Source organism: Heptranchias perlo, chromosome 20 (assembly GCF_035084215.1).
Source record: "Heptranchias perlo isolate sHepPer1 chromosome 20, sHepPer1.hap1, whole genome shotgun sequence".
In the NCBI taxonomy this organism is placed as follows: Eukaryota; Metazoa; Chordata; class Chondrichthyes; order Hexanchiformes; family Hexanchidae; genus Heptranchias; species Heptranchias perlo.
Window position 1 is genome coordinate 17,986,352 of NC_090344.1, and position 20,991 is coordinate 18,007,342.

At 45.6% G+C, this 20,991-nt stretch overlaps 5 non-coding genes across 5 annotated transcripts; all 5 read right to left on the bottom strand.

Moving 5' to 3' along the window:
* Positions 1–7,119: 7,119 nt before the first annotated feature.
* On the bottom strand, positions 7,120–7,192 carry trnav-cac (transfer RNA valine (anticodon CAC)). Its single transcript has one exon. It is a non-coding gene; the product is annotated as a tRNA-Val (tRNA).
* Positions 7,193–8,161: 969 nt separating this feature from the next.
* Positions 8,162–8,234, bottom strand: trnag-acc (transfer RNA glycine (anticodon ACC)). The gene has a single exon. It is a non-coding gene; the product is annotated as a tRNA-Gly (tRNA).
* Positions 8,235–8,679: 445 nt separating this feature from the next.
* trnag-acc (transfer RNA glycine (anticodon ACC)) lies at positions 8,680–8,752 on the bottom strand. Its single transcript has one exon. It is a non-coding gene; the product is annotated as a tRNA-Gly (tRNA).
* A 774-nt stretch (positions 8,753–9,526) lies between these two features.
* trnav-aac (transfer RNA valine (anticodon AAC)) lies at positions 9,527–9,599 on the bottom strand. Its single transcript has one exon. It is a non-coding gene; the product is annotated as a tRNA-Val (tRNA).
* A 1,484-nt stretch (positions 9,600–11,083) lies between these two features.
* trnav-aac (transfer RNA valine (anticodon AAC)) lies at positions 11,084–11,156 on the bottom strand. The gene has a single exon. It is a non-coding gene; the product is annotated as a tRNA-Val (tRNA).
* Between the last annotated feature and the right edge of the window lie 9,835 nt (positions 11,157–20,991).

The window sequence follows — 20,991 nt, forward strand, 5'->3', positions numbered from 1 at the left end:
GGAAGCAGATTCCACAGGATCATTCAAAAGGCAATTGGACATGTACATGAAGAGAACTAATTTGCAGGGAAAAATCTGGGGTGTGGGTCTAATTGGACAGTTCTTCGAAAGATCCAGCACAGGTACCACGGCGGAATGGCCTCCTTCTGTGCTGTAAGCTTCTGTGATTCTATGATTACCTCCTGAATCATTACAATTGATGCTATTCAGTGTTGAGGAACCAAGAAAATTATTAACGTGATATTCGTCATCTCCATTCCCTTACCAATATCGCAGATTATAATGTACAGGCGGGGGTGGGACTGAATGGGGGATAGACTGCGGAGATTGGAATGGAAGCCCAGCAGAATGAACTTGGTCTCATCAGTTTTGTTAATTTTCCTACCAGTTGCCCGACGCAGGCGGTGAATCTTCTTCTCGAGAGAGGCTCGTCATTTCAGTTCAGAAGGAAAAAGGTATCAAGAAAATCGGGTGACACAGGCACGGAATGATCCGGGAATTGGAGCACATCCCTTTTAAATAGACACAAACACGGAATAATCCGGGACTTACGGCACATCCCTTTTAAACAGACACAGACACGGAATGATCCGGGATATAAATCACAATTGTGGTCGATTAGTTTCTCTTCCGCTGATCACAAGATCAACTATTTTCACCAGGACACCGCTGTCCGTTTGATGCGTCGCGATCTCCCAATCTCTGCACCTTCGTGGAAGGAACTGTTGCTGATTGCAGCAAACAACCCAAAAAGCTCGGTCTGCCGTTTCGGGAAGCACGGGACTCACATCCACACCTTCTGGATGGAGTGAATGAGAAAAACAAGACTTGAACACAATCACGACGAGTATGGATTCGAACCCACGCGTGCGAAACACAATAGATTAATAATCCGTTGCCTTAACATCTCCGCCATCGCATCACAAGAGTAACACTCCGAAAGTCCTTTTATTCAAAATGAAAATACTGGCTAAGTTGCCAATCTGAAATAATAACAGTCGATGCTGGAAATCGTCAGCAGGTCAGACAGAATCTTTCGATACAGAAACAGAGTTAATGTTTCAGTTCGATGATCTTTCGTCTGAGCTGAGTCAGAATAAAAGCGCTTTCATTTTCTTTTTTTGAATGCAAAGCCCTGGACTCTGAGGACAAGAAAGTCGGACCATACAATGTGACCTGCCCATGCACCCAAATCGAGAATGTTGAAAATACCCAGTCAGCAGAAAACTTCGGTGGAAGAACAGATTTTGTCACTGCATGCAGCGTGGGGAATTGCCAGGATGCCAAGCATTAGGATTCACTCGATATTTTGTCACAGAGGCCGTTGATGAATTTCAGATGGAACAGCAACATGTTGAAATCCAGTCGGTGTGTGAAAGAAAGCGAGTGCTGATGGAAGGGGCTGTGAGTTCAGCAGTGTGGGGCCGTGTGCCCAAACACAGCAATTAAATCCGATTCTTAATTAGTGAACCCATCCAAAAGATCTGTTTGTTTGGTTGAGGTTTTTTCTTATTCGTTCATGGGATGTGACCGTCGGTGGCGAGGCCGGCATTTATTGCCTATCGCAAATTGCCCTTGAGAAGGTGGTGGTGAGCCGTCTTGTTGAACCGCTGCAGTCCGTGTGGTGAAGGTTCTCCCACAGTGCTGTTCGGTAGTGAGTTCCAGGAATTTGACCCATCGACGATGAAGGAACGGCGATATAATGTCGATGAAAACATAAATTACAAAGGGAGATTGATAGATTAGGTGAATGGGCAAAATTGTGGCAAATGGAATTCAATGCAGACAAATGTGAGGTCATCCACTTTGGATCAAAAAAGGATAGAACAGGGTACTTTCAAAATGGGAAAATGTTAAAAACAGTGGATGTCCAAAGGGACTTAGGGGTTCAGTTACATAGTTCATTGAAGTGTCATGAACAGGTGCAGAAAATAGTCAATAAGGCTAATGGAATGCTCGCCTTTATATCGAGAGGACTAGAGTACAAGGGGGCAGAAGCTATGCTGCAGCTATACAAAACTCTGGTTAGACCGCACCTGGAGTACAGTGAGCAGTTCTGGGCACCGCACCTTCGGAAGGACATATTGGCTTTGGAGGGAGTGCAGCGTAGGTTTACTAGAATGATACCCGGACTTCAAGGGTTAAGTTACGAGGAGAGATCACACAAATTGGGGTTGCATTCTCTTGAGTTTCGAAGGTTAAGGGGTGATCTGATCGAAGTTTATAAGATATTAAGGGGAACGGATAGGGTGGAGAGAGAGAAATTATATCCGCTGGTTGGGGATTCTAGGAGTAGGGGGCGCAGTCTAAAAATTAGAGCCAGACCTTTCATGAGCGAGATTCGAAAACATTTCTACACACAAAGGGCGGTAGAAATTTGGAACTCTCTTCCGCAAACGGCAATTGATACGAGCTCAATTGCTAAATTTAAAGGAGCGATCGATAGCTTTTTAGCAACTGAAGGTATTAAGGGATATGGTCCAAAGTCAGATATATGGAGCGAGATAACAGATCAGCCATGGTCTTATCAAATGGCGGAGCAGACACGAGGGGCTGAATGGCCTACTCCTGTTCCTTTGTCCTATGTTCCTATATTTCCAAGTCGGGATGGTGTGTGACTTGGAGGGGAATGTGCCGGTGGTATTGTTCCCATGTGCCTGCTGCCCTTGTCCTGCGAGCTGGTAGAGTTCGTGGGTTTGGGAGGTGCTGTCGAAGAAACCTTGGCGAGTTGCTGCAGTGCATCCTGTGGATGGTACACACTGCAGCCACAGTGCGCCGGTGGTGGAGGGAGTGAATGTTTAGGGTGGTGGATGGGGTGCCAATCAAGCGGGCTGCTTTGTTCTGGATGGTGTCGAGCACTCATCCAGGCAAGTGGAGAGTATTCCATCACACTTCTCACTAGCGCCTTTTCGATGGTGGAAAGGCTTAGGGGAGTCAGGAGGTGAGTCACTCGCTGCAGAATACCCAGCGTCTGACCTGCTCTTGTAGCCACAGTATTTATGTGGCTGGTCCAGTTAAGTTTCTGGTCAATTGTGACCCCAAGGATGTTGATGGTTGGGGATTCGGCGATGGTAATGCCGTTGAATGTCAAGGGGACATGGTTAGATTCTCTCTTGTTGGAGACAGCCATTGCCTGGCATTTGTCTGGCGCGAATGTTACTTGCCACTTATCAGCCCAAGCCTGGATGTTGTCCAGGTCTTGCTGCATGCGGGCACGGACTGCTTCTTTATCTGAGGGGTTGTGAATGGAACTGAACACTGTGTAATCATCAGCGAACATCCCCATTTATGTCCTTAGGATGGAGGGAAGGTCATTGATGAAGCAGCTGAAGACCATTGGGCCTAGGACACTGCCCTGTACTGTACACTACTTTTTAAAATATTACAGATAAGCAGAGCACTTGAGCAGTCACAGCTGTGACTTTGACTTTTCTCCCTCTCCTCCAGATCTCCCCCGCAACTGCCACTAACCAACCGCAATCTTCTGTCACACTTCTCCACGAGAAATTTCCGTGCCTCAGTTTTCAGATGAAATAACGTCCATCGCTTCAGTCACGGACAGCCCAGAGAGAGTTTCTGAGTTTCAGGACCCACTTTGCCTCAATCCTCCTTGAGGTACCATGAAAAAATGTCCTTCAGTTAATAATAATACAAATAAAAGTTCTTATCTTTTGGGGTTTTGTTTCGATTCCACGGCTTTTAAAGGTCATTGCGGATATTTGACGAACCGCCTCTTGATTGGCGGCTTCTCTTTGACAAAGATCCCGAAGCGATCATTGAGAGGCTGAAAATCAAGCTGTTTGAGAAAAGCACTGATACTTCGGTATTTATGTAAGCAGTATGGGTTCTGGAAGTGCTCAGGTTGTGAGTTCAAGTTTCACCTTCAACAATCAAACCTTTCAATCCGGGCATTTTGACTGGAGTTCAAAGTACAACTGGTAAGTTCCATGACGCATCGACTTCTTAATGTTCCCATGTGGGCACTTGGGTTCCTCTGGCCTTCCGTCTTGCTTGAGCAGATGCGAGTTTCGTTGTTTTCGAGGTAGAGGGGGATATCAGCGTCAGCTGTCATGGCAAAGGGGCCGGGATGAGATCTTTAAATCGAAGGAACCAAACATACGATTATTCTTTTCGTTAAGCGGATATCCATCCGTTGCAAATTTCGTGTGGGGAAAATTTGGAAGGGAAATATGCTGCCTGGTTTCACTGTGTAACGGGTGAAATTATTCAGCTCACAGATGTTAATACGCTGAAAGGTCGAGAGGCCTTTTCCAGCTCCCGTGTGGGACAAGTTCAGCTTTTGGGCCACTGGGTAAAGTGTTATTTTAATTCGTGCCAACGAATGACAAGACATTTGGCACAAACAAGAAGGATTTTAAACTCACGAGTTCACTGTCCATGTTTCTTAGATCATGTTCAATAAAATCAAGGATACCCCTCAACACGTGACTGAGAATTTTATAACAGGGACCCTCACCCCCGTTCGACGTCTTAGAGGGATGATTCAGAGTCCTCTTATGAATATTTAAGATGGGAACTTAACGACGAGCGAGCCTGGGTAGCTCAGTCGTTAAAGCATTAAACTTTTAAAGCGGGTAGTGATATCAGGGTCCAGTGTTCAAGCTATAAATTTTGAAACAGCTGGTAAGTTCTGCCTTTGTTGCGGAGCAACAGCTCCGGGACAGACGATGCCTGCGATGTGTTGTCAAAGCTTCGGTGGTGTCTTCTTTCCCAGGGATGGGCAGTAATGCGCTGTCTGTAGCGGGAATTGCAGCTTCCCGCCAGCAACTTGTGATCGGAGAGAGCGGGGCCGAAAGAGGGGCTTAATGTTGTTTCTGTCGTGGCCTCAATCAATCCGGGAGCTGGGGAACATCAAACATCGAAAAACTGATGTTTGTTGCCGCGACCGCAATGCTGTCAAGAACTGTGGTTATTAACCGAAGCTGCACTTCAGGAGCCTTTAATGATCTCTCACAAATCAGCTGAAATTATTCGCAATGCGCAGCTTTGAGAGGGACTTTCTGCACCGTCAGTGCTGGAAACGTGAGTGAGTGTGAAACATTGTCTGTATATGTGTAGTGTTTGAGTTTGTGTTGAACGAAACAGAGAATGGAAAATATATCGGTTCTGTGAAGTGTGTTATTTTATTCACATTCAACCACAGACTGAATTCTTGCTTTTTTTCAGACTTATTGATTTTTGGAGGGTAACGTTTCCAAAACGTAATTGCCTCATTTCGAAGCGCGGACCTTTTGCGTGTTAAACAAATGTGATAACCACTACACTACAGAAACTCTACTGCTCACATTGTTATAGGAAACCCTCAGAAGATCGCTGCCGTCTGCAAATGCTCTCAGTGTGGGAGACGGGTCCCTTTCCCGTTCAGGGGATTAACTTCTACAAAATAGTTTACTGCATTAATTTCGCAATACGCATTAAACTCTGAAAAAATACGAATAGTTGTTCAAATCACCATTAATCAACGAATAACTTTCTGTTGCAGGCGGACGGAAATCCTAACTTTTTTTTCAATCATTCATTCACCAGGCAGAATATGGAAAGTTCAGAGGGGAATTGAAAGGGGAAATCAGAGGGGCAAAGCGAGGGTATGAGAATAGACTGGCGGCCAACATAAAAGGCAATCCCAAAGTCTTCCACAGGCATGTAAACATTAAACGGGGAGGAAGAACCCGACTCTGATTCGGGGCCAAAAAGGAGATCGACTCATGGAGCCAGCCCAAAAATGCTCCTGCGCGGTTTCGAACCGGGGACTTTTCGCGTGTGAGGCAAACGTGATAACCACTAAACTATAGAAACTCTGCTGCAGCTGTGTTTTGAGGAAAGCCTCAGAAGATCGCTGCCGTCTGCAAATGCTCTCAGTGTGGGAGACGGGTCCCTTTCCCGTTCAGGGAATTAACTTCTGCAAAATCCTTTTGCTGTATTAATTTCGCAATACTCATTAAACTCTGAAAAAGACGAATAGTTGTTCAAATCGCCATTAACCAACTAATAACTTTCTGTTGTCGGCTGACGGAAATGCTAACTTTTTTTTTATTCATTCATTCACCAGGCATAATATAGAAAGTTCAGAGGGGAATTTAGGGGTGTCTATAACGAGGGGGCATAGATTTAAGGTGAGAGGGGAGAGATACAAATGGTCCAGAGGGGCAATTTTTTCACTCAAAGTGTGGTGAGTGTATGGAACTAACTGCCAGAGGCAGCAGTAGAGGCGGGTACAATTTTTTCTTTTAAAAAGCATTTGGACAGTTACATGGGTAAGATGGGTACAGTGGGATATGGGCCAAGTGCAGGCAACTGGGACTAGCTCAGTAGTATAAACTGGGCGACATGGACATGTTGGGCCGAAGGGCTTCTTTCCATGTCGGAAACTTCTATGATTCTAAACTTCTATGAATTGAAAGGGGAAATCAGAGGGCCAAAGAGAGGGTATGAGAATAGACTGGCGGCCAACATAAAAGGCAATCCCAAAGTCTTCCACAGGCATGTAAACATTAAACGGGTCGTGAGAACCCGACTCTAATTTGGACCAGAAAAGAAGGCAGAAATGGAGGCAGCCTAAAACTGTTTCTGCCCGGTTTTAAACGAGGGACCTTTCGCGAACGTTATAACTTGAAGCGAATGTGATAACCACGACACTGCAGAAACTCTGCTGCACACGTTGTTACAAGAAACCCTCAGAAGATAGCTGCCGCCTGCAAATGCTCTCAGTTTGGGAGATGGGTCCCTTTCCCGTTTCGGGAATTAACTTCGACAAAATCGTTTACTGTATTAATTTCGCAAAACGCATTAAACTCTGAAAAAGACGAATAGTTGTTCAAATCGCCATTAATCAACGAATAACTTTCTGTTTCAGGCTGACGGAAATCCTAACTTTTTTTAATTCATTCACCAGGCAGAATATAGAAAGTTTAGAGTGGAACTGAAAGGGGAAATAAGAGGGGCAAATAGAGAGTATGAGATTAGACGAACGGCCAACATAAAAGGGAAACCAAAAGTCTTCCACAGGCATGCAAACATTAACCGGGTCGGAAGAACCCGACTCTGATTCGGGACCAGAAAGGAGATCGACTCATGGAGGCGGAGGGGTTGGCCCAAAAATGGTTCTGCCCGGTTTCGAACCGGGGACCTTTCGCGTGTGAGGCGAACGTGATAACCACTACACTACAGAAACTCTGCTGTACAGTTCATTATAGGAAACCCTCAGAAGATCGCTGCCGTCTGCAAATGCTCTCAGTGTGGGAGACCGGTTCCTTTCCCGTTCAGGGAATTAACTTCGACCAAAAAGTTTGCTGTATTAATTTCGCAATACTCATTAAACTCTGTAAAAAAAGACGAATAGTTGTTCAAATCGCCATTAATCAACTAATAACTTTCTGTTTCAGGCTGACGGAAATCCTAACTTTTGTTTATTCATTCACCAGGCAGAATATAGAAAGGACAGAGGAGAACTGAAAGCGGAAATGAGAGGGCCAAAGAGAGAGGATGAGAATCGACTGGCGGCCAACATAAAAGGGAATCCAAATCTCTTCCACAGGCATGTAAACATTAAACGGGTAGTAAGAACCGGACTCTGATTCGGGACCATAAACGAGATCGACTCATGGAGGCAGCCCAAAAATGTTTCTGCCCGTTTTCGAACCAGAGAACTTTCGCGTGTTAGATGCACGTGATAAACACTGCACGACAGAAACTCTGAAGCCCACGTTGCTATCGGAAATCCTCAGAAGATAGCTGCCGTCTGTAAATGCTCTCAGTGTGGGAGACGGGTCCCTTTCCCGGTCAGGGGATTAACTTCTACAAAATAGTTTACTGTATTAATTTCGCAATACTCATTAAACTCTTAAAAAAGACGAATAGTTGTTCAATCGCCATTAATCAACTAATAACTTTCTGTTGCAGGCGGACGGAAATCCTAACTTTTTGTTCAATCATTCATTCACCAGGCAGAATATAGAAAGTTCAGAGGAGAATTGAAAGGGGAAATCAGAGGGGCAAAGCGAGGGTATGAGAATAGACTGGCGGCCAACATAAAAGGCAATCCCAAAGACTTCCACAGGCATGTAAAGATTAAACGGGTCGTAAGAACCCGACTTGGATTCGGGACCAAAAAGGAGATCGACTCATGCAGCCAGCCCAAAAATGCTCCTGCCCGGTTTTGAACCGAGGACCTCTCGCGTGGTAAGCAAACGTGATAACCACTACACTACAGAAACTCTACCGCACATGTGCTTCCAGGAAATCCTCAGAAGATAGCTGCCGTCTGCAAATGCTCTCAGTGTGGGAGACCGGTCCCTTTCCCGTTTCGGGAAATAACTTTAACAAAATTGCTAACTGTATTAATTTCGCAATACTCATTAAACTCTGAAAAAAGACGAATAGTTGTTCAAATCGCCATTAATCAACTAATAACTTTCTGTTTCAGGCTGACGGAAATCCTAACTTTTGTTTATTCATTCACCAGGCAGAATATAGAAAGGACAGAGGAGAACTGAAAGCGGAAATGAGAGGGCCAAAGAGAGAGGATGAGAATCGACTGGCGGCCAACATAAAAGGGAATCCAAATCTCTTCCACAGGCATGTAAACATTAAACGGGTAGGAAGAACCTGACTCTGATTCGGGACCAAAAAGGAGATCGACTCATGGAGCCAGCCCAAAAATGCTCCTGCCCGGTTTTGAACCGAGGACCTCTCGCGTGGTAAGCAAACGTGATAACCACTGCACTACAGAAACTCTACCGCACATGTGCTTCGAGGAAAGCCTCAGAAGATCGCTGCCGTCTGCAAATGCTCTCAGTATGGGAGACGGGTCACTTTCCCGTTTGGGGAACCAACTTCAACAAAATCGTTTCCTGTATTAATTTCGCAATACTCATTAAACTCTGAAAAAAGACGAATAGTTGTTCAAATCGCCATTAATCATTCATAATTTTCAGTTGCAGGCTGACAGAAATGCTAACTTTTTTTTATTCATTCATTCACCATGCCGAATATGGAAAGTTCAGAGGGGAATTTAGGGGAGTCTGTAACGAGGGGGCATAGATTTAAGGTGAGAGGGGAGAGATACAAATGTCCAGAGGGGCAATTTTTTCACTCAAAATGTGGTGAGTGTCTGGAACGAGCTGCCAGAGGCAGTAGTAGAGGCGGGTACAATTTTGTCTTTTAAAAAGCATTTGGACAGTGACATGGGTAAGATGGGTATAGAGGGATATGGGTCAAGTGCAGGTAACTGGGAATAGCTCAGCAGTATAAACTGGGCGACATGGACATGTTGGGCCGAAGGGCTTGTTTCCATGTCATAAACTTCTATGATTCTAAACTTCTATGAATTGAAAGGGGAAATCAGAGGGCCAAAGAGAGGGTATGAGAATAGACTGGCGGCCAACATAAAAGGCAATCCCAAAGTCTTCCACAGGCATGTAAACATTAAACGGGTCGTGAGAACCCGACTCGAATTCGGGACCAGAAAGGAGATCGACTCAGGGAGGCAAAGGGGGTGGCCCAAAAATGTTTCTGCCCGGTTTCAAACCGGGGACCTTTTGCATGTTAAGCAAACGTGATAACCGCTACACTATAGAAATCCTTTTGCAGTTATCGTTCCAGGAAACCCTCAGAAGATCGCTGCCGTCTGCAAACGCTCCCAGTGTGGGAGACGGGTCCCTTTCCCGTTCAGGGGATTAACTTCTACAAAATAGTTCACTGTATTAATTTCGCAATGCTCATTAAACTATGAAAAAAGACGAATAGTTTTTCAAATCGCCATTAATGAACGAATAACTTTCTGTTTCAGGCTGACGGGAATCCTAACTTGTTTTTTGATTGATTCACCAGGCAGAATATAGAAAGCTGAGAGGGGAATTGAAAGGGGAAATCAGAGGGGCAAATCGAGGGTATGAGATACCCTCATAAAAGGCAATCCCAAAGTCTTCTACAGGCATGTGAACATTAAACGGGTTGGAAGAACCCGACTCTGATTCGGGGCCAAAAAGGCGATCGACTCATGGAGCCAGCCCAAAAATGCTCCTGCTCGGTTTCGAACCAGGGACAGCTCGCGTATTTTGCGAACGTGATAACCACGATACTACAGAAACTCTGCGGCACACGGTGAACCAGGAAACCTTCAGAAGATCGCTGCCGTCTGCAAATGCTCTCAGTGTGGGAGACGGGTCCCTTTCCCGTTCAGGGGATTAAGTTCCACAAAATAGTTTACTGTATTAATTTCGCAATACTCATTGAACTCTGAAAAAAGACGAATAGTTGTTCAAATCGCCATTGATCAACTGCTAACTTTCTGTTTCAGGCTGACCGAAATCCTAACTTTTTTATTTATTCATTCACCAGGCAGAATATTGAAAGTTGAGAGGGGAACTTGAAGGGGAAATATGAGGGGCAAAGAGAGGTTATGAGAATAGACTGGCGGCCAACATAAAAGGGAATCCAAAATACTTCCACAGACATGTAAAAATTAAACGGGTCGTGAGAACCCGACTCTGATTCGGGACCAAAAAGGAGATCGACTCATGGAGGCAGCCCAAAAATGTTTTAACCCGGTTTCGAACTGAAGGCCTTACGCAGATTAAGCAAACGTGATAACCACTACACTACAAAACTCTGTAACACGGATTGCTGTAGGAAACTCTCAGAAGATAGCTGCCGTCTGCAAATGCTCTCAGTGTGGGAGATGGGTCCCTTTCCCGTTCAGGGAATTAACTTCTCCAAAATAGTTTGCTGTATTAATTTCGCAATACTGATTAAACTCTGAAAAAAGACGAATAATTGTTCAAAGCGCCATAGTTCAACTAATAACTTTCTGTTGCAGGCTGACGGAAATCTTAACTTGTTTTTAATTCATTCACCAGGCAGAATATGGAAAGTTGAGAGGGGAACTGAAAGGGGAAATAAGAGGGGCATCGAGTGGGTATGAGAAGAGACTGGCGGCCAACATAAAAGGCAATCCAAAAGTCTTCTACAGGCATGTAAACATTAAACGGTTCGTGAGAACCCGACTCGAATTCGGGACCAGAAAGGAGATCGACTCATGGAGGCAGAAGGGGTGGCCCAAAAATGCTTCTGCTCGGTTTCGAACCGAGGACCTTTCGCGTGTTAGGCGACCGTGATAACCACTACACTACAGAAACTCTGCCGCACACGTTGTTGTCGGAAACCCTCAGAAGATCGCTGCCGTCTGCAAATGCTCTCAGTGTGGGAGACGCGTCCTTTTCCCGAACAGGGAATTAACTTCTCCAAAATAGTTCACTGTATTAATTTCGCAATGCTCATTAAATTATAAAAAAAGACGAATTGTTGTTCAAATCGCCATTAATGAACGAATAACTTTCTGTTTCAGGCTGACGGGAATCCTGACTTGTTTTTTGATTCATTCACCAGGCAGAATATAGAAAGTTCAGAGGGGAACTGAAAGGGGAATTAAGTGGGGCAAAGAGAATACTTTGCATATGTCTTTACCAAGAGTGAAGTTGCTGCCAGAGTCTCAGCATAGGAAGATATAGTTGAGATACTGAATGGGTTAAAGATTGATAAAGAACGGGTACTTGAAAGGCCAGCTGCACTTGAAGTCGATAAGTCACCCGATCCGGATGGGATGCATCCTCGGTTGCTGAGGGAAGTAAGAGGGGAAATTGTGGAGGTACTGGCCATAATCTTCCAAACATCCAAAGATACGGGGGTGGTGCAGAGGACTGGAGAATTGCAAATGTTACACCCTTCTTCAAAAAAGTGTGCAAGGGTGAACCCAGCAACAAGAGGCCAGTCAGGTAATCTCAGTGGTGGGGAAACGTTTCGAAACGATAATCTGGGACAGAATTAACAGTCACTTGGACGAATGTGGATTGATTAGGAAAAGCCAGCACGGATTTGTTAAAGGCCAATCGTGTTTAACTGACCTGATGGAATATTTTGATGCGTTAACATCGAGGGTAGATGAAAGCAATGCAGTTGATGCAGTGTATATGGACTTTCAAAAGGCGTTTGATAAAGTGCCGCATTTTAGGCTTATCAGTAAGTTTGTGGCCCATGGATTAAAGGGGGCAGTAGAAACATGGATACAGAATTAGTTAAGGGACAGGAAAGAGAGTGTCGTGGAGAACGGCTGTTTTGTGGAATGGAGGGAGTTGTACAGTGGTGTTCCCCAGGGGTCAATGCTGGGACCACTGCTTTTCTTGATATTTTTTAATGATTTGGACTTGGGTGTACAGGGCACAACTTCAAAATTTGCAGATGACACAAAATTTGGAAGAGTAGTAAACAGTGTGCAGGAGAGTAATAATCTGCAAGAGGTTATAGACAGGCTGGTGGCATAGCGGACAAGTGGCAGATTAAATTTAACGCAGAAAATTGCGTACTGATCCATTTCGGTCGGAAGAACGAGTAGAGGCAATATAAACTAAAGGGCACAACTCTAAAAGAGGTACAGGAACAGATAGATATGGGGGTTTATGTGCACAACTCGTTGAAGGTGGCAGAGCAGGTTGAGAAAGCCATTAAAAAGCATACGGGATCCTGGGCTTTTCAATAGAGGCATAGAGTACAAAAGTATGGAAGACATTATGAAACTTAATAAAACACTGGTTCGGCCACAACCGGAATATTGCGTCCAGTTCTGGGCACCGCAATTTAGTGAAGATGTGAAGGCCTTAGAGAGGGTGTAGAAGAGATTTACTAAAATTATTGAAGGGATGACCAACTTTAGTTACGTAGATAGACTGGAGAAGCTGGGATTGTTCTCCTTGGAACAGAGACGGTTGTGAGGAGAATTTATAGAGGTATTCAAGATCATGATGGGTCTGGACAGAATAGATGGGGAGAAACTTTTCCCATTGGCTGAAGTGTCAAGAACCAGAGGATATCGATTTCAGGTGATTGGCAAAAGAGCCAAAGGTGACATGAGGAAAAACTTTTTCAAACAGCGAATGGTTCGAACCTGGAATGCACTGCCCGAGGGGGTGGTGGAGGCAGGTTCAATCTCGGGCTTCAAAAGGGAACTGGATAATTTCTTCAAAGGAAAAGAATTGCCGGGCGACGGCGATAGGGTGGGGAAGTGGGACCAGCTGGATTGTTGTTGCATTGAGCCGAAGGGTCTCCTTCCGTGCTGCAACCTTTCTCCGAAATCTATGATTTCATGGGATGTAGGTGTGGCTGACAATGCCAGCATTTATTGCCCATCCTTAATTGCCTTTGAGAAGGTGGTGGTGAGCCGCCTTCCTGAACCGCTGAAGTCCGTGTGCTGAAGGTTCTCCAACAGTGCTGTTTGATAGGGAGTTCCAGGATTGCGACCAAGTGATGATGAAGGAACGGCGATATATTTCCAAGTGAGGATGATGTGTGACTTGGAGGGGAATGTTCAGGTTGTGTTGTTCCCATGTGCCTGCTGCTCTTGTCCTTCTACGTGGTAGAGGTCGCGGGTTTGGGTGGTGCTGTCGAAGAAACCTTATCGAATAGCACTGCTACATTGCATCTTATAGATGGTACACACTGCAGCCACGGTGCGCTGGTCGTGGAGGGAGTGAATGTTTAAGGTAGTGAATGGAGTGCCATTCAAGCGGGCTGCTTTGTCCTGGATGGTGTCGAGCTTCTTGAGTGTTGTTGGAGCTATACTCATCCAGGCAAGTGGACAGTATTCCATCACACTCCTGACTTGCGCCTTGGAGATGGTGGAAAGGCTTTGGTGAGTCACTCGCCGCAGAATTCACAGCCTCTGACCTGCTCTTGTTGCCACAATATTTATGCGGCTGGTGCAGTTAAGTTTCTGTTCAATGGTGACCCCCAGGATTTTGATGGTGGGGGATTCAGCCATGGTAATGCCGTTGAATGTCAAGGGGAGGTGATTAGACTCTCTCTTGTTGGAGATGGTCATTGTCTCGAACTTGCCTGGTGGGAATGCTGCTTGCTACTTATCAGCCCAAGCCTCGATATTGTCCAGGTCTGGCTGCATGCGGGCTCCGGCTGCCTCATTATTTGAGGGTTGCGAATGGAACTGAACACTGTGCAATCATCAGCGAACATCCCCATTTCTGACCTTATGATGGAAGGAAGGTCATTGATGAAGCAGCTGAAGTTGGTTGAACCGAGGACACCGCCTTGAGGAACTCCTGCAGCAATGCCCTGCGGCTGAGATGATTGGCCTTCAACAACCACTACCATCTTCCTTTTTGCTCGGTATGACTCTAGCCAGTGGATAGATTTCCCCTGATTCCCATTGACTTCAATTTAGTCGGGCTCCTTGGTGCCACACTCGGTGAAATGCTGCCTTGATATTAAAGGCAGTCACTCTCACCTCACCTCTGGAATTCAGCTCTTTTGTCCATGTTTGAACCAAGGCTGAAATGAGGTCTGAAGCCGAGTTGTCCTGGCGGAACCCAAACTGAGCATCGGTGAGCAGGTTATTGGCAAGTAAGTGCCTCTTGATAGCACTGTCGTCGACACCTTCCATCGCTTTGCTGGTGATTGAGAGTCGACTGATGGAGCGTATTTGGCCTGATTGGATTTGTCCTGCTTATTGTGGACAGGACATACCTGGGCAATTTTCCACATTGTTGGATAGATGCCAGTGTTGTAGCTGCACTGGAACAGCTTGGCCAGAGGCGCGGCTAGTTCTGGAGCACAAATCTTCAGCACGACAGCCGAGATGTTGTCGGCGCCCAGAGCCTTTGCTGTATCCAGTGCATTCAGCCGTTTCTTCAGATCACGTGGAGTGAATCGAATTGGCTGAAGTCCTGCTTCCGTGATGGTGGGGATATTGGGAGGAGGCCGAGATGAATCATCCACTCAGCACTTCTGGCTGAAGATGTTTGCAAAAGCTTCAGGCTTGTCTTTTGCACTCACGTGCTGGACTCCGCCATCATTGAGGATGGGGATGTTTGCAGTGCCTCCTCCTCCCGTTAGTTGTTTAATTGTCCACCACCATTCACGACTGGATGTGGCAGGACTGCAGAGCTTTGATCTGATCCGTTGGTTGTGGAATCGCTTAGCTCTGTCGATAGCATGTTGCTTCTGCTGTTTAGCATGCATGTAGTCCTGTGTTGTAGCTTCACCAGGATGGCACCTCATTTTTAGGTACGCCTGGTGCTGTTCCTGGCATGCTCTTCTACACTCCTCATTGAACCAGGGTTGATCCCCTGGCTTGTTGGTAATGTTAGAGTGGGGAATATGCCGGGCCATGAGGTTACAGATTGTGCTGGAATACAATTCTGCTGCTGCTGATGACCCACCGCACCTCATGGATGCCTAGTTTTGAGCTGCCAGATCTGTTCTGAACCTTTCCCATTTAGCACGGTGGTAGTGCCACAAAACACGTTGGATGGTGTCGTCATTGTGAAGACGGATATTCGTGTCCACGAGGGCTGTGCGGTGGTCACTCCTACCAATGCTGTCATCGACAGATACATCTGCGACAAGAAGATTGGTGAGAGACGAGGTCAAGCAGGTTTTTCCCACCTCTTGGTTCACTCACCACCTACCGCATGCCGAGTCTGACAGCTAAGGCCTTCAGGACTCAGCCAGCTCGTTCAGTAGTGGTGCTACCGAGCCTCTCTTGTTGATAGACATTGAAGTCCCCCACCATAGTACATTCTGTGCCCTTTCCACCCTCAGTGCTTCCCAACATGGAAGAGGACTGATTCATCAGCTAAGGGAGGACGTTAGGTGGTAATCAGCAGGAGGTTTCCCTGCCCATGTTTTACCTGATGTCATGAGATTTCATGCGGTTCGGCGTCAATGTTGAGGGCTCCCTCCTAACTGTTGATCACTGTACCGCCACCTCCGGTCGATCTGCCCTGCCGATGGGACAGAGCATACCCAGAGATGTATGATGGAAGAGTTTGGGACCTTGGCTGAAAGGTCCGATTCTGTGAGTATGTCTATGTCAGGCTGTTGCTTGACTCGTCTGTGGGACAGCTCTCCCAATTTTTGTGCATGTCCCCAGATGTCAGTGAGGAGGCCTTTGGAGGATGAACAAGGGCTTGGTTTGCCTTTGTCGTCTCCGGTGCGGAGTGTTCCTTCCGGTTTTATTCTTATTATGATTTTTTTTTTGGTGAGATTGTGCAACTGAGTGGCTTTCTGGGCCATTTTAGAGGGCAATTGAGAATCAAGCACATTGCTGTGGGTCTGGAGTCACATATCGGCCAAACCGGGTAAGGACGGCAGGTTTCCTTCCCAAAAGGGCATTACTGAACCAGATGGGTTTTTGCGACAATCCAGAAGTTTCATGGTCGTCTTTACTGATTACAGTTTTTTAAATTCCCGATTTTATTGAATTGAATTTAAATTTCCCACTTGCCGTAGCGAGATTTGAACGCATATTTTTGGATAAATTAGTGCAGGCTGCTTGTATTATTAATTTAGTAACATAACCACTATGTTACCGTGCAAAGCTAGTTAAGTCTATGGTCAATCGTGCCCCCCAGGATGTTGATGATGGGGAATTCGGCGATGGTGTTGCCGTTAAATATTAAGGGGAGGTGGTTCGACTCTATCTTTTTGGATATGATCATTGCCTGGCTGTTGAATGTTACTTGCCACTTATGAGCCCAAGTCTGAATGTTGCCCAGGTCTTGCTGCATGCAGGCACGGACTGCTTCATTATCTGAGGGGTTGCGAATGGAACTGAAAACTGTGTAATCATCAGTAAACGTCCTCACTCCTGACCTTAGGATGGAGAGAAGGTCATTGATGAAGCAGCTGAAGATGGTTGAGACTAGGACAGTGTCCTGAGGATCTCTTGCAGCAATGTCCTGGGACTGAGATGATTGGCCTCCAACAACCATACCATCTTCCTTTGTGCTGGGTATGACTCCAGTCACTGGAGAGTTTCCCCCTGATTCCCATTGACTTCTACTTTCCTAAGGCTCCATGATGCTACACTCGGTCAATGCTGTCTTGATGTCCAGGGCAGTCACTCTCACCTCACCTCTGGAATTCAGCTCTTTTGTCCATGTTTGGACCAAGGCTGTAATGAGGTCTGGAGCCCAGTGGTCCTGGCGGAACCCAAACTGAGCTTCGGTGAGCAGGTTCTTGGTGAGTACGTGTTGCTTGATAGCACTGCCGACGACTCCTTGCATCACTTTGCTGATGATTGAGAGGAGACTGATGGAGCGGTAATTGACTGGATTGGATTTTTCCTGCTTTTTCTGTAGAGGACATACCTGAGCAATTATCAACGTTGTCGGTTTTCCACCTTGGTGACCAAGTGACAGTATAAACTTTAATAAGTTTTTTTGTGTTTTGCCTGAGTTGAATTGTCATCCGTTCCCATTTTACAGTCGTGACTTTCGGACTTGGTTAAAAATGTTCCATGTTTATGATTCAAGGAATCTGGTGCAGTTAAATTCCTCACCTCAATTACACAGAAGGGCGACGAATGCTCCACTTTATCGTACAACCCCAACTCGTGCCGCCTCAATTAAAGTACATGAAATATTGCCCCCCACTATTGCACAACCACAAATGTGTACATACAAAGTGTGTGTGCGTTTGCTTGACTGTGATATTATGCAACAGCAGCCGCCAATCACTCCGTGTCAATGGAACGTTTGTGAGCGACGAAAATCGAAACCCACCCGGACAATCCTGGAATATCAATGTCCGGGCTCAATCCACTCGTCCATGCTCTATGCCTCCGTGCAGTGTTGTCCAGGAGAAATTGCTGACGAGCCGCAGGCGTGGCTATGGTGACATCGTTTTAGGCGCATGAACGAATTTTAGTAGAAAACATCTTACACACAAACAATATACAATACTTGACGTGTGTACATTTCATAGCAAACATCTCCCACCATTCAGTAACCGAGGAAGTAAAGCACTCACAACGAGCAATAACACCCGCACACTCTGCTTTTCACCATTTTATCAAAAACACACAAAACGTTTAAAGTCCACATGCATACGTCATGCGAATATGAGTATTGAGATCACAGGCCCAAAGACTGTGTCCATTACTCATTCTTATTTAATAATGCAATTGCAATTAGCCACATTTGGATTCCCATTTCGCCAGATGAGGCGAGTGACTAAGGTATTGGAACAACTGATCAATGCCACAATGGATTGATTCCACGGGCCGTGTTCTGCTGACCCCAAACACTACACATTCTTACAACCAATAAAAACAAACCTGCCGTGGACGGATGTCGGATTGGTTTTCTGGAAGCAGCAAATCAACTGCGCGGAAAAATCACCTCCAGCAGAAGGATCAAAAAAAAAATCCGACATGTAAAGGACTGAATGTGAGAATTCGAAACCACACCACGAGGGGAAATTGCGATCTGAATACAGCGCCTCAGACCGCTGGCTCATCCTGACTCCAGCAGCTGTAATTTACTGACCCTGATTTTCTCAATGAGGCCTAATGACAGTTTCACTCACTTTGGTTCTGGGTAAATCCTGCTGGAAGGCCAAGTGATCAGGATATAAACTTCCCGGAGTTTCCTCTACCTGTGCTCGGTGTCTGTGAAGGCTTGGTCGGGCCGTGGTATCCAGTTTCCCAGGGAAGGGCAATAATGCTCGGTCTGAGACTGTATTCGCTGCTTTCAGTTGGCAGCCGGTGATTGGAGAGAGCAGGGCCGGACAGGCGGCCTGAATGGCGCTGCTGTCACGGTCTCACGCACTCCGGGAGCTGGGAACAGCGAACAACTGATGGGATAGTTGCTGCGTCTGAAATGCGGGTTAGAACTGCTGTTGTTAACGGAGGCAGCGCTGCTGGATCCTTGAATGATCCCTCACAAATCAACTGAAACCTGTCGGATTGTGAGTCCAATTTGACTTTTCCAAAGTAAGGGGAGTGACAATCATTGCGGAAAAATGGGAAACAGTCTGCGTCTTGCTCACTGCAGAAATATCCACGTCACAGCGAGATAGCTCTCCGTCAAACAGTGAGTCTTCTCTTCGGACCTGGTCTGTCAAGAAGATTTCTGATTTCTTTGAAGCCAATCTCGGTTTTTTATTTATTGTTCGTGTGCCTGCTCTCCGATCGCCGGCCAATTGGTGGAATATCAGCCGTGCTCAGCTGATAGCAGCAAATCAGAGGCACATTAGAAACCTGGCAATGCGAGACAATGAATGTTAAGGTAACAGTTACCCCCCATTAATTTTCGGAGCGAAAGCTTCAGCTTGCAGCGATAAATATAACTGCTGTCTTATCATCAGTTTACTTTTCAAAAATAAAGGCTGTGCAGCTTGCACGATTGAAAATCGGTGCTGTCATATTTCTGAACTTCAAACTCCCCTTGCCCCGAAATGCCTCTATGTTGGAAGACTCAGTCACCCAGTGATAGACAGCATTGATCTTTCGAGCTGTGATTCACCATCCTCCATTTCAGTAATTTTCAGGTTTGCTGAAAATAAGATGAGTTGAAATGAGCAAGTCCAACGAACCGGCCTATAACGCTACACAGCATCTATAAAGTTGTCTCTTGCACTCACAGTGAAGCGGACCGTAGTTTTCACTTTTAAACCAGTGGTTGTAATGTTAAGAAAAAAATGTGTCCGAGAAAGACTGGATTTCAGAGGGTGACTGCGGGCCAGAGTAAAGTTCAGTTAAAATTTATGATTGCCGAGCAGCTGAACAGTGGATATGGAACTCCTGTGAGAATGCACTGCGCGCTGTCCAGATCTGATTGGATCGATATTCCTTCAACTCATCACGAACAGGGACAGTTCGACTCCAAGTTCCTTTTCCCTGGCGCTTGTGATATTTCAAAAATTGGATAAGACCCGTGCCTGGTCCAAGCTCGTCATTTACACGCTGACAGATACAAAGCGGCGACAGTGAGCTTCGGTGAGATGAAAGCCGAGGACGATTTCACGGTCGAATGTAATAGCCAACAAAACCCATTCAAAGCAAGTGCAGGTCACTGAGGTACCTTTAAAGTTCTGATTGTTTGCACTGAACTTCTTCCCAAAGCGTTTGAGATTCACGTGGGGCGATTTGGGGACTTCTTTTCATTTTATGCAAAAGTTTCAACTGAAGTTCAAGGTCAAAAGCCCTGGGACCACTGTTGTTCTCAATTTATCGGTGCTGAGACCGTTTTAGTTCACAGTTTATCGGTGCTGGGACCACTGTTGTTCTCAATTTATCGGTGCTGGGACCATTGTTGTTCACAGTTTTTCTGTGCTGGGACCGTTGTTGTTCACAGTTTATTGGTGCTGGGACAGTTGTTGTTCACAGTTTATCGGTGCAGGGACCACTGTTGTTCACAATTTATCGGTGCTGGGACGATTGTTGTTCACAATTTATCGGTGCTGGCGCCACTGTTGTTCACAATTTGCATTAATGATTTGGACACGGAAATCGGAAGTACAATTTCAAAATTTGCGGACGACACCTAATTGGGTGCTGTAGTTAATACAAAAGAAAAATGCGAAAAATACAGGAAGACATTAGTAAACTTGCAGAATGGGCGTGTAAATGGCATATTAATTTCAATATAGTTAAGTGTGAGGGGGTGCATTTTGGTAGAAAGAATAAGTAGGCCACATACTGCTGGATAATAAGAGTCTAAATGGAGGAGAGGAGCAAAGGGATCTATGGGTACATAGACAAATCATTAAAAGTGACGACGCAGGTTAATAAGGCTATAAGAAAACAAACCAAGCACCGGGGTTCATTTCTAGAGGGATAGAATTGAAAAGCAGAGAAGTTATATTAAACTTTCAGTGAGCCTAGGTTAGACAACATTTGGAGTGCTGGCTACAGTTCAGGTCTCCATATAATAAGAAGGATATAGGGGTAATGGGGAAGGTGCAATAAGATTCACAAGGATGCTACCAGGGGTGAGAGGATATACTTATCAGGAAAGGCTGAACAGGCTAAGGCTCTTTTCTCCAGAAAAGAGAAGGCCGAGATGTGACCTGATAGAAGTAATGAAGATAATGAAATGGTTTGATACGGTAGATATGGAGAAAATCTTTCCACTTGCCTTGTGGAGGTGTCCAAAACTAGTGATCATAAGTATAAGATAG